Source organism: Callithrix jacchus, chromosome 17 (assembly GCF_049354715.1).
Source record: "Callithrix jacchus isolate 240 chromosome 17, calJac240_pri, whole genome shotgun sequence".
Taxonomy (NCBI): domain Eukaryota; kingdom Metazoa; phylum Chordata; class Mammalia; order Primates; family Cebidae; genus Callithrix; species Callithrix jacchus.
In genome coordinates, this window is record NC_133518.1 from 1,701,793 (window position 1) to 1,716,177 (window position 14,385).

The following is a 14,385-nucleotide window of genomic DNA, read 5'->3' on the forward strand; positions in this document are numbered from 1 at the left end:
ATCTCAGTAGCTAGCAGTAGGACCCATGAGTGGGATGTAGTGGGAAGGCTAGGAATAGTAAAAGAAATGTTTTGTTTACTGTGTAAGGTTTTTAACACTTTTTGTAATTATTGGAGATAGAGTAAAATCAATAATAATGTTTTTGACAACTTTTTGATCTTGCTGAACTCTTTCTATTTTAAGTAATATTCTAGGTGTTTTTGTAAAGATTAGGTTATTTAAACTCATTACAGTTTATAGAAATAAGAACATTAAGTCACACAGTATTGTTTGACCTACACCACCCACAATTAGAGAGTAAAAATGAGAATTATTTACTCCTATAGTCTCAATTTAAATCCTCTGTGTTTGATGTCACCATTGTTATGTTTCCTACTATAATAATGTGGCTCCAGAATCATGGGCATCAGATAAAAAGTGGAAAATTTGGGTTTTCAAAATTCTGAGTTAGAAAAAACACCACAAAGAAGACCTGGCAACAAGTTGTTTCCACTGAAAATTATACTTTAAGTGAAGAAAGAAATGTCTTAAATAACATCCTGTGGGACAGGACACATATCACAGATCTTTTTGATGAGATAAGAAATATTGAAGCAGGCAGAACAATGACCTCTAAAGATGTCCTGGAAACTGTGAATATGTTTCTTGACATCCTGAACTCTGGAGACTGTGGCTATGTTGCTTGACATAACAAAGGGACTTTGCAGATGTGATTATGTTAGAATTTTGATACAGGAGATTAACCTGGATTATCAGGGTGGATCCAAAATATCACAAGGTTTAATTGGGTCCACCAAGAGGGAGGCTGGAAAATCAAAGTCATATGGAGAAGTAATAGCAGAAATAGAGGTCAGAGTGATGGGGATGCAATCTTTGAAGATAGTAGGGGGCCATGAGCCAAGGAATGTGGTCAGGCTATAGAAGCTAAAAAAAAGGAGTAACAAAGTCTCCTCTAGAACCTCCAGAAGGAACACAGCCCTACTGAGACCTTCATTTGAGGACTATAAGACCTATTTTAGACCATAGGCAACCAGATTAATAAGATAATAAAGCTGTGTTGTGTTAAGCCACTAAGTTTGTTAACTGGTTATGGTAACAATAAGAATCTAATACGTATATTCAAATACCCAAATTAACATCTTCCTTTAGGATTTTCTGGTTCATTTTCTTTTATAAGTCTTGGATTCTGAATAGCAAGTGCAGACCATCTGGCCTTCTGTTGTAATTAATACCACTTAGTCTGTGCTATGATTTTTAAAAATACTGAATACTGGATTTTGTAAACATATCTTTTCCTGAGATAATTATCTTAGGATGTAAGGATTGAAATGACTTCTAAATTACACAAGTGTTGGCCCACTGCTTTGACAATCTAGTATGTCCTTTTAAAGTTTCAGACTCCAAAAGGGAGGGCAACTCAGAATTTGCAATTAAATTAATACAACTCTCAGGTTTCAAAAGAACTATATCTATTATTAGGAGAAGGAGCCCAGGCTAGTGACACTGTTGGTAGCCTCAATTCTATTCAGGCATCAAGAAACCCCTGGCAGTGTAGGCTAGACAAGAAATTGGGCACTATTGTCTTGATTTTATTCAATTTGGGATTGTTGATATGGGGCTTTTGATATTCAAGTTTTAAAGTAAATGATCTTAGACTTCTATTCCTTTGATCTTTGCATTTTAGTTTTCAAATAGATTTACTATTTTAACTTCCATTTCTTCTTAGGAAATTTATATGAAGATAAATTTATATTCAAATTTGGCTCATCTATATGTTGTTTGCATTCAGTTGTTGAAGTGTCTTTATAGATTTCATCTTAATGTGGCCTTTTATTCTCAATTTTATGTAAGCTGTTTCTTACAACTGCAAGAAAAATGACTGTATCGTATGGGGTAAGTTCTGGATAATGCCTGTACCCACCCTCTATAGCTGCCTAACATGGAAAATGTGGTAACTGCTATTTCAAATTGTGTTCAGTCACAGACACAAAACTTGGTGGACTTGCATTTTATGTTTCTATAACTTCCCATCCTTCAGATAACATGTTTTGTGAATTCAGGCACTATAGACAAATTTAATAATCCACAGAAGTGCATGCATTATGACAACATACACTTGCAGAAGAGCTTTTTACCTTTTTTCTTAAATATGTGTACATAGACTTCTGTGCACCATGTATCTTACATGTTGAACAACGTGAGAAGAAAACACTAGAAGGTTTGAATGCAGCTTTGCCAGGGCATGAACTTAATTAGATACAGTTCTGATCCATTACTGAGAGTGCTGGAAACAAAATGTGAAAAACTTACCAGAGTCCCAGAAGATCTGAAAGAAGTGATGTTTGGGAAACAGTCTCATGAATGCTGGCAGAAAACCAGTCACTTACCTGATTGAAAAATCAGCAAAAAATATTTCGGTATGATGAGCTCAGCTATTTTTGTTCTTCCTTTTTAGAGGAAATCTGCTCAGTGTTTTCTCCCTGGATCCTCCATGTGGTAAGTCTCACCGGGGTAACTCTCCATATCAAGAAGTCTCACCAGGGAAGGCTGCCTATTACTGAGCAATAAATTGCTCTAATTGGACTGCCTGCCTGGGTTGTGGAAGTGATAGCCGCAGACCGAGCCTGCTGTTTTCTTGCTGCTGCTTCGGCTTCCCAGCTACCCCCCGGATGGTGAGGGCAGCCCGGCTGTGAATGGTCAGATAGCCCCTGTCTCCCGCCGCCAATCTCTGGCCCCGAGCAACATGGAGCAGACAGTGGCAGCAGCAGCGGGCAAGGAGGAAGATGGCGAGATGGCTGCCGGCCTGTGTAGTGGACTGTGGCACGGGGTATGCAAAACTAGGATATGCTGGAAATACAGAACTGCAGTTTAACATCCCTTCTTGTATTGCTATAAAGGAGTCGGTAAAAGTGGGTGATCAAGCTCAAAGGAGGGTGATGAAAGGTGTTGATGACCTAGACTTCTTCAATGGTGATGAAGCAATAGGAAAACCTACATATGCAACAAAGTGGCCAATCTGCCATGGTACAGTTGAATATTGGGACTTGATGGAAAGCTTTATGGAGCAAGTGATCTTTAAATATTTAAGGGAAAAACCTGAAGACTATTATTTTCTCTTGACTGAACTTCCATTGAATACTCCAGAAAACAGGGAATATACTGCTGAAATAATGTTTGAATCTTTCAATGTTCCAGGCTTGTACATTGCTGTGCAGGCTGTTCTTGCCTTAGCTACATCTTGGACCTCAAGAAAAGTAGGAGAACGGACATTGACTGGTATGGTAATAGACAGTGGAGATGGTGTCACTCATGTCATTCCTGTGGCTGAAGGGTATGTGAAGGGTTATATTAAACACATTCCAATCACAGGATGAGATATAACATATTTTAATCAGGAACTGCTGAGAGACCAATAAGTAGGAATCCCTCCAGAACAATCTTTGGAAACTGGCAAGGCAGTAAAGGAGTGCTATAGTTACGTCTGCCCAGATTTAGTGAAAGAATTTAACAAGTATGATACAGATGGGTCAAAATGGATTAAACCGTATACTGGAATCAATGCTATCTCAAAGAAAGAATTTTCCGTTGATGTTGGTTATGAGAGATTTTTTGGACCTGAAATCTTTTTTCATCCAGAGTTTTCTAATCCAGACTTTACACAACCTCTCTCAGAAGTTGTAGATGAAGTAATTCAGAATTGTCCTGTTGATGTCAGACATCATCTCTACAAAAATATTGTCCTCTCTGGAGGTTCAACCATGTTCAGGGAATTTGCACATCACTTGCAAAGAGATTTAAAAAGAACTGTAGATGCCCGGCTGAAATTAAGTGAGGAATTTAGTGGTGGTAAATTAAAGCCATAACCTATTGATGTACAAGTCATTACACACCACATGCAGAAATATGCAGTTTGGTTTGGAGGATTAGTTCTGGCTTCCACACCTGAGTTCTACCAATTATGCCACACCAAAAAGGATTATAAAAAAATTGGACCTAGCATTTGTCGTCACAATCCAGTGTTTGGAGTCATGTCATAAAATTGACTTCATAATTATTGGGGTTAGAAAGGTGGGAAAGAGACAATCCTTCTGATTACCTGTTTTGTCTGGATGGCTGGTTTTGAGGTTTTAAACCTGATATGAAATAGTAAGACCAAAAATGATTATACAGGAATATTTTAATAAGTTTATCAACATGCAGATGTATAAGAGAGTGAAAGTCATTGTGCTTTTCTTTAGATTTAATATTTGAATCTTATATGTAACAAAAAGAAGTGCGTTTTAGTTCTTTCTGTGCCCTGATATTTTGTGTATTAATAAATTATCCAAGATTTGATGGGATTTATCCATGTGTAGATAGCTCTATAATGCTTGAATTGCACACTTCTAAGCGTGCAATGCAAGAGCTTGTTTATATTACATACTTTTTATACTTTGAGGAAAAAAGTCAAAGAAAAATTGTATTTGAGGAAAAAAAACCATGACCAAGTAAAGGATAAATTCAAAGAATAGCCTCATGAGACTTGGCATACACACCCATAGAATTCCAGTTATTATGGAGTGCTTCCATCCCCTTCCACCCTTTTCCCCCAAAGGTTTTCTTTGCAAGTGCTTTTGGAACTAAGGGCTAGTATCTTGGATTAACTGATGCCTGCTAGTGTTTTCTGATTTCTCGCATTCTGTTCCTTGCTTTAAAAGAAGAGTAAAGACAAGAGTGTTGGACCAGTATTGCAGTTCTTAGTGTAATTTCTTATAAAAAACAAAACAACAACAATAATTTGATTATCAAAATTGGCATATTTAAAGCCTAACAACATTCAAAAAAGGCACAAATTTCTTTAAAAAAATAAAATAAATAAAATGTTCTAATTATGTATGGTGGCTGACAGATATAAACAATGTCTTTCAACCAGGTCTTTATTGGTAATAAAGGTGATATATCAGCCTCCATCTTTTCTAGGTTTTTTTTTAAGTCAACTTGTTCAGATATGGACAGAGAATGGATATTTCATCGGGTCTAATTCAGAAGATGGAACATATTTTTATGCTGAAGACTACAGTTTAAATATAGATAATGTGTAATATTTTTAACTATACCATAAAGGATTGGAAAAGTAAGGACCCATGCATGTGCACATAGACATACACAAACACCCCTATTGTAGATATAAGTGGGTTAGTGCAGTGCTTTTTATTTAGGTACATTATTCCATTGAGCCACTAAACTTCAAAAAAATTATATGGTTACCAAAGGAAATACTAAGGATAAAACTTGCACAGGAACATGATGGCAATCTCATCAGAGAGAACCTATTGCAAAGGCCAGAAGTGAAACCAAAAAAGTGGTAAAATGCAATAAGGAGCAGAAACAAAGAAATAAACCACCCTTGGAGGGAAGTCACTGGAAATCGAGCTTACAATTCATATCAGTGTAATTTCCTGGAAATACCATCTCTCTATTTAAGCACCAATGCCATAAGATTCAATGACAAATCTTTAGCAATATAGGTTTTATTAGTTCTACATCCATGTTCACACATTTGCACAATATGATACCCAAGTGTTAATGGACAGTGCAGGGGGCAATATCCATGCTAAGTGTTTTGCAGAAGGTGAAACAGTCCACCTGTTAATGTAGAAAAGTTTATGACAAATGCCAGAGGCACTTCAGAAGGTTTAAGATAGGACTCATGGAGAAAATACAGCAGGTAACAAAGGTAGTCAGTCTTCTGATTACTCTTCTCTTTGTATCTTTTCCACTGCTATGAAGATGATTTTTCTGTAATGGCTCCAAATTGGGGCAAAGTATTATATATTCAGGAATAATTGTGAAGTCACATATGTGTCACACACAAGATATAAAAGGATATAAGATAGGTAGAAAGCTAGGCTGATAAAATAATAATCTGGAAGTTTGTGGTAAAATTGACTTTAGCTCTCCAAAATACAGCATTCTGAACAAATGTCATGGCCCTTTCATGAGCTTTGTGTTCAGTATGTCTCTCACTTTAACTAAAACTAGTCTAATGTTCTTTTATTACTGACCTAACTTAGCACTGTGCTGATATGTTGCAGATTTGGAAAATTGTAATGACACAAATTTTAAAACTTCCAAACATGCTATTATTCATTGCCTAAGGTAAGAACATCTGAAAGCAACAGCAGCATAGTGCAATGGTAACAAACTGTCACTGGAGCTAGACTTCCTGAGATTAATGCCTGCCTCTTCTATTATGACTATAGAATAACAGGTAAATTCTGCACCTTATTTCCCTCAGGCCCCAAAAAGAAATAAAAATATTTTTATCTTATCTCATAGGTTGGATATAAGTATGATGTGGTTTAATAATTACAACACTGTTTGGCACAAATTAGAATATATGTGTATTAAATACTTTTTAAAATTAATAATCTAGAAAGATTCCTGTATTCCAAGACCTTTTGTGATCTGTAAACCAAATTTATGTTCCTTGTTATGTATCAACAGGATATTAATTCTCTATTTCCCCCTTTATGACTTTTTAAAATTCTTATAGATTTTTATTGTTTATTCCTCAGTAGGGTGTGAACACCAGGATGGCAGTGATATTGCTTATTTTGATACCTATTGATTATCTTATGACTAACAAACAGTGCATAATACGTATTAACTGATAACTGAATATTTGTTAAATGAATGATTGAAAAAAATGACTTATTCAAATGATCTCTGATATGTACAAGTGATTACAACAAGAGGTAGTCAGCACTCGATATTTGTGGCATTGAATCGAATAATCTCTACTCTTGATTACTCAGTCAAAATATCAGAAAACTGCAAATGCTATCATGTGGACTATAAAATATATTAGTTCTAATTGTAAATGTAATGAAAGCAATGTACAAAGCTGCAAGAAAACAAAGCTTGGGAGTTAATATAAAATGAAAATTACACCATGCCTGTTTCCTTCTTTTGCCACCTCAAAACTGCTAACAAGTAGTCACTGATTTTGGAATACGAACATCAGAAGAATAATTCTAGTAAAGTTTCTAGGTCATGGTAACTCTATGTTTGTAGAGTTCACCATTCTTCAGATTAAAACTAATATTCTGTGTGTGTAATTTTGGACTTTGTAGACAAATAGATAATCTATATATTTACATGGATTTTATGGTAAAATATACTTCCAAAATGTTATACAATATTTTAAAGAATAACATACAGTTTACTTGACTATTTTTGGTGTAAAGTTCTGTACATTTAACATACATATAAATTCACATAACCTCCACCACAATCGGTATACAGACTAATGTCATCACTACAAAGTATTCCTTCATGCTATCCATGTGTAGTCAAACCTCGCTCCATGTTTTCTGACACCACTGATGTGTAATGGTTTTGTTTTTGTGAGAATTTCATGGAAATGGAATCATACAATGTGTATCCTTTTGAGTCTGGTTTCTTTCACTTAACATGGTGCTTCTGTGATTCATAAAAGCTGTTTTATATATCAATAGTTCATTCATTCTTTGTCTCCAAAAGTATTGCATTGTATGAATTTGCCACTATTTACTTATTCTCCCATTAAAGAAAATTTGAGTTGTTTCCAGTTTTGATTGATTATGAACAAAATTTTATAGAGCCTACTATGTACCATGTATTCTTTTAGGTGGATGAATATAGTGATGGCCAAGGTAAGGAAAAGTTCCAATTCTTATTATGCTTATTGTTTTTTGAGAAGTTAGCTATGGTTTAAAAATTTTTTAAAAAGTAATATGGTTAAATCTGTGCCTTACTGATTACTTCAGTTGTCTATGATTTTATTCCAATAAGTGAATTAATACTACTGGGTCATTAATATTTTTCAGTCTGCATAATGATGATATCATTCTAAAGCATACAGTAGAAGTTGTATTTTAGAATCATGAATTGAGGTTGGTTGGTTGTTTGCTTTTAAGCTATTGAACATAATTCATCAGGGCTTTAAAGCAAGCCCAGAAAACATGTGTTTTGTTTAAGCCATAATAGGTGATTCTGATGAATATTTCAGGTAAACATTGACTCCTTTATGTTTTTGAAATAGAAACCTAGAGCAACACTTATTAGTATGTCACTTTAAAAAGGATGGTATAAAGTAGTGTGTGTTAACACCATTTTTTAAAAATGACATATTGATAAGTGTTGGATAACAAAGATATTATCTAATCTAACCAGAAAGTGAATAACTGGTTAACTTTGAAGAATTCACTTCAGATTCAAGTATTGACAAACTATTTTCTTGATGTCATCATTTTTATTCACTAGCAACAAGTTATTAATAATTATATTCATTATCAAGAGCATATTAAAGTTGACACCAGAAATTGTCTTCTGTTGAAATACATATAGCTGTGAATCCACATTGCCCCCATTGTAAAACAGATGGCAATGTTTTGGGGTTTTCTGTAAATGTCAAAGGAGAGAAAATAGATCAATGTGAGCACTCTTCCAATATTGCTAATTTACAATGGTCAAATATGTTTTAATGTTTAGTCTTCTATCTGAGAATTCCTTTCCCACACAATTCTGATCTTTATATCCAATTGGATGAGAAATTGTATTTTGTACATAATCCCATGTTTTTCAATGATTTTTGGTCAAATGTGTCTCTATTGTGAATTTTTTCCTTGACTTATTGAAACAAAAAGGTATATGTACATCTCCTATTGCAGTTAAAAATTTATTGGGAAATATTATATTGGCCTATTTTCTGTTTTATAAGGTTTTATGAGTTGTGAAATTTAAATTCCATATGTTTCACAAGAAATAAGATAAGTACAGGTTTAGACTAACATACCTAACCTATCTGGTAAAGGAGCCACTGGAAAGAGGTGACAGCATTAACCTGAGCTATTAGAATCAATTCAGAAGAGAAATAAGATAACTTGAGTTGTACATTATTTAAAGCACTGCTTCTCCCCTAAATAACAATATTTTTCTCAAATAGGACTATGGATGAGGGATAGATGGGCATAAAATTTGTAGTTATAAAATGGTACTATTTTCATTGAGCAATATTGGTACAAAAACTATAAATATGATAAAAAACAATAAAAGACAAAACAAAGCATTTATATTGCTTTATATAAAAAACTATTTCAATTTATAAACACTTTCTTGTTGACCTGAAGTGGTTAATTCAATTAATGAGAAAAATATCTTTTTGAAATGTATGGAGTTAAGAATAATATCACAGGTTTCTCAGAAAAAAATAGCTTAATGTGTGTTCCCCTCATGTGTGCAAGTATGAATAAGTTAGCTATAATACTCTCATATTTTTAAAACCCTGAAATTTGAAGTTTAAGGATGACTTTCCATGTTTCTTGGAAAATTGGTGACATAGTTGCATATTTCTTTTTTTATTTTTTTTTGTGGACTGCTATGGCATGCTGGTAAAATTTCTTTTTTGAGACAGAGCTTTGCTCTGTCACCCAGCTCTGTCATCCAGGATGAGTGACCCATAGAGAGATCTCAGCTCACCACAACCTTTGTCTCCTGGGTTAAAGTGATTCTCCTGCCTCAGCCTCCCAAGTAGCTGGTATTACAGGCATGCACCACCACACCTGGCTAATTTTGTAGTTTTAGTACAGACAGGGTTTCACCATTTTAGTCAGACTGGTCTCAATGCCTGCCTTGGCCTCCCAAAATGCTGAGATTACAGGTGTGAGCCACTGCACCCAGCTTAGACTGGTAAATTCTTAATGATGATTGTGTTAACAAAAGAAAACATGTCAATTTTCTGTTGTCAAGATTAAGTGAATTTCTTTATTTCAATTCATAAGCTTCTTATATAAGCTGTTGATTCAAATTTTCTTACAAAAGATTATCTGAGCTACTGGGAATATCTGATAAAAGACTTACTTAAGCACTTTAAAAAAACCGATCATCTTTCTTGTTTATAATACAATAAAGCTTTCTTTATACCTTCTTTGTTTTCATAAATGCCAACCAGGTTAAAATAACATTTAAAAATCCCACTTGTTAATGACATTCACTATCATTTATATTTAAATTAGTGTTGGGCTCTCATAACATAACTAGTTATTTCCTTTGAACATTAACATTTCACAATGCTTTAATAAATGTCCCATTCCAACATTCAAATTTTGTTTTAAAAATTACAATGCAAATGAAGTTATGCTTTTAAAATTTTACTTTAATAAACATAATCATGAATCCCACTTTAAATGTCAAAAAGAAATGGGATAATACATGATCTTTCCATTTCATTGTAACATAATGAAACAAAAACCCTGAGGATGTGTTCCAAAATAACTTTTACAATCCTCTATCAACAAACAATTTTGATGTTTGTTCCTTCCTTCATCATAACTATGTAGGGATCAGCCTCAGTGAGGCAGGTGTAACAACTGAGCTTCCCTGTGAGCACTACACAAGCATGACAAAGACGATTATTTTTTCTTACCATCGCTTGGACAAACTGGATGTCTAAATAAACAACCAACAAAACAAGCAAGCATCGTTGCTAGATATTCTATTTTGTATTATTACATAGTCTTTATCATATATCCTATGCAAAGTTACATAATTCCTTTTATATTTGATATTATAAAAACTAATTTTGAAAATATTTTTTATCAACTATTATAGGTAAACTTATATGAGCTAAATCAATACCAATGGCCTCTTGATTATTACTAAATGCTTATGTGTCACAAACTGTGACAGACAAACAGATACGCTTTCACAAAAGGGAAGACATACCATAATAAAACTATGACAATAAAACGAGGTGATTATCGGACACTACATTATATTTATCTTGTTCTAGGCACTACTAACTCATTTAGTACAGTAGAGTGTGAGTGTGACTGATCTGTTTTGAGCTACCCATAGTTGAAACAATATCTTTTTTTTTTTTGAGACGGAGTTTCGCTCGTTACCCAGGCTGGAGTGCAATGGCGTGATCTCGGCTCTCCGCAACCTCCACCTCCTGGGTTCAGGCAATTCTCCTGCCTCAGCCTCCTGAGTAGCTGGGATTACAGGCACGTGCCACCGTGCCCAGCTAATTTTTTGTATTTTTAGTAGAGACAGGGTTTCACCATGTTGACCATCATGGTATCGATCTCTTGACCTTGTAATCTATCCTGCTCAGCCTCCCAAAGTGCTGGAATTACAGGCGTGAGACACCACGCCCAACGCTGAAACAATATCTTATTCATCCTTTAATTCCAAGTTCCTCAAAAAAGTTATTGACTACTATATAAGCCTCAATAAATAAGTATTTTGGAAACATAAATTTAATTGTCCCAAATAAGCAGTGTACTTGATTTTTTTGCATTGGTAACTGAATATCAATGACACTCATACATTTATTAAAATTGTTATAGTTGTCTTTGACAATTAATTTTTATCCCTGATATTTAATGCAACATATTTTTGAAATGGTGACATAGACTAAAGAATTCTATAATATTGTTACATACCCAGTATATGTTTGTGGCTTTATAAATCATTACATAAGATTATTGATCTGTATGATCTGTATGTTCAGTTAACACATAGCTAAATTATAAATGTAAAGATTGAAAGTAAATATGTCTCTTTAAAATTGCTGTAGTTTTGCCCCTATTCATGAGTGCTTTATTATGTACTTTATAAGCATGAAAATGTTACCATCTTTATTTTAAGTTTAAAGATCAATTTCTGTATTCAATTATGAGCTTGGAAATTGTGTTTAGATGTTTGAACACCTAATTGATTATGCTACATTTGTTTGAGCATGGTTGAAATGTAACTTTACTGCTTGGTTGGTGATACTATTTTGGAAAGTATTAAATGGATTTGCTGCTTAGGAGTGAATCACTTTTTAAAACAGGTTTTCTGGAGTCTTCCAGGAAGAAAAGCACATGTTTTGATCCTTATTACTATTATTTTTAACAGAGAATGAAAATAAATGGTTAGAAATCCAGGAAGTAATCAGAAAGCAAGACTTGAACTGAATTTAAAACATGAACTCATATTTGACATTGTAGTGCTCGCAACAATGATTTAGCTATTGCATTAGTAAAACCAATACTCATATTTATTTTTTAAGGTGAAGTATTGTTCTATTAAGATAACTTTATGTAAAATTTCAGTTTGTCAAATTTTCTAAGCATGTGCCAAATGCCAATAACAATGTAAAAAAAATAGGAGTAAGAGAAATATGGTTCTTGAGAAATGTTGGATGAAATAAACAAAATAGTATTTTTAGTGTTCTTCATGGGTAATCAGGGGCCACAAGCAAAACCTATCATTCTGCCTCTGGTGACTCCCAAATCTCATGTCTTCACATTTCAAAACCAATCATGCCTTTCCAAGTCTTAACTCATTTCAGCATTAACTCAAAAGTCCGCAGTCCAAGGTCTCATTTAAGATAAGGCAAGTCCCTTCTGCCTATAACCCTGTAAAATCTAAAGCAAGATAATTACTTCCTAGGTACAATTGGGGTACAGGCATTCAGTAAATACGGGTATTCCAAATGGAAGAAATTGGCCAAAACAAAGGGGCTACAGGCCCCATACAAGTCTAAAATCCAACAGGTTAGTCAAATTGCAAAGCTCCAAAATGATCTCCTTTGACTCCGTGTGTTATATCTAGAAGAGGTGAGTTCTCATGTTCTTGGGCAGTTCTACCATTGTGGCTTTGCAGGTTACAGCCTCCTTCTCAGCTGCTTTCATGGACTGGCATTGAGTGTCTGTGGCTTTTCCAGGTGCATGGTATAAGCTGTCACTGGATCTACCATTCTGGAGTCTGGAGGACAGTGGCCCTCTTCTCACAGCTCCACTTGGCAATGCTCTAGTAGGGACTCTTGGTGGGGACTCTGACTCCACATTTCCCTACTGCACTGCCCTATCAGCGGTTCTCCATGAGAGCCCTGCCCCCACAGCAAACTTCTGCCTGGACATTCAGGTGTTTCTATCTATCCTCTGAAATCTAAACAGAGGTTCCCAAACCCCACTTCTTGACTTTGGTGCACTGGCAGGCTTAGCACCATAAAGAAGCTGCTAAGGTTTGAGGCATGCCCCCTCTGAAGCCATAGCCTGAGCTGTACATTTGCCCCTTTCAACCACAGCTGGAGTGGCTGAGATACAGGGAACCAATTCCCTAAGCTACAAAGAGCAGAGGGGCACCTGGGCCTGGTACACAAAACTTTTTTTTCCTCCGAGGCCTCTAGGCCTGTGATGGAAAGAGCTGCTGTGAAGGCCTCTGACAGGCCCTGGGGACATTTTCCTTTTTGTCTTTGGGATTAATATTCCACTCATTACTTATGCAAATTTCTGCAGCAAGCTTGAATTTCTTCTCAGAAAAGGGGGTTTCTTTTTATCATATTGCCAAGCTGCAAATTTTTCAAGCTTTTATGCTCTGCTTCCCTTATAAATCCTAATGCCTTTAATAGCACCCAAGTTATCTCTTGAATGCTTTGCTCCTTACAAATTTCTTCTGCCGGATATACTAAGTCATCTCTATCAAGTTCAAACTTCCACAAATCTGTAGTGCAGGGGAAGAATGCTGCTAGTCTCTTTGCTAAAGTAAGAGTCACCTTTTCCTCAGTTACCAACAAGTTCCTCATCTCCACTTGAGATGACCTCAGCCTTGATTTTATTGTGCACATGATTATACACCCATTCAACAAGTCTCTAAAAGGTTCCACAAGATACAATTTCAACAGGTTGATCCACTAGAAGTCTGTAGTTCAAGGCCAGCCTGGCCATTATGGTGAAATCTTGTCTATACTACAATTCCAAAAATTAGCCAGGAATGGTGGCAGGTGCCTGTAATACCAGCTACTCAGGAGCCTGAAGGGTCACTTGAATCTGGGAGGCAAAGGTTGCAGTGAGCCAAGATCATGCCACTGCACTCCCTCCTGGGTGCCAGAGTGAGACTCCATCTCAAAAACAAACAAACAAACAAACCCCAAACTCAAATTGTACAGTTTATTCCCTTCTTCCAGTTTTCGCATCACACATACATTAAAAAATAAACTGCTTAACTTCCCCCACCTCCCCAAGGCCCACAGGCCCTGCCCAACCCATTGTCCTTTCCTGCTCCCTCTCTCTCATTCCTTATTCTGCTCAAGCCACACGGACCTCCTTGCTGTTCCTCCAACACGACACACACACTCCTGCCCCAGGGCCTATGCATGGGCTGTGTCCTCTGTCCGGAAAGTGCTTACCCCCAAATACCATCCTTCTCACACAGGTTACCCCTTTCCATTAAGACACTGGCCAAGGCTGGGCATGGTGGCCAGTGTTTATAATCCCAGCAATTTTGCAGGGTGTGGTAGGAGGATCACATGAGCCCAGAAGGGTTTGCTTTTGTTTTGCTTTTCATTTTGTTTGAGACAGAATATTGCTCTGT

The 14,385-nt window shown here is 35.7% G+C and overlaps 1 pseudogene; it reads left to right on the forward strand.

Annotated features, from left to right (window-relative positions):
- The first annotated feature begins 2,783 nt into the window (after positions 1 to 2,783).
- Positions 2,784 to 4,037, forward strand: LOC144579943 (actin-related protein 3 pseudogene; annotated as a pseudogene).
- Positions 4,038 to 14,385: the final 10,348 nt, after the last annotated feature.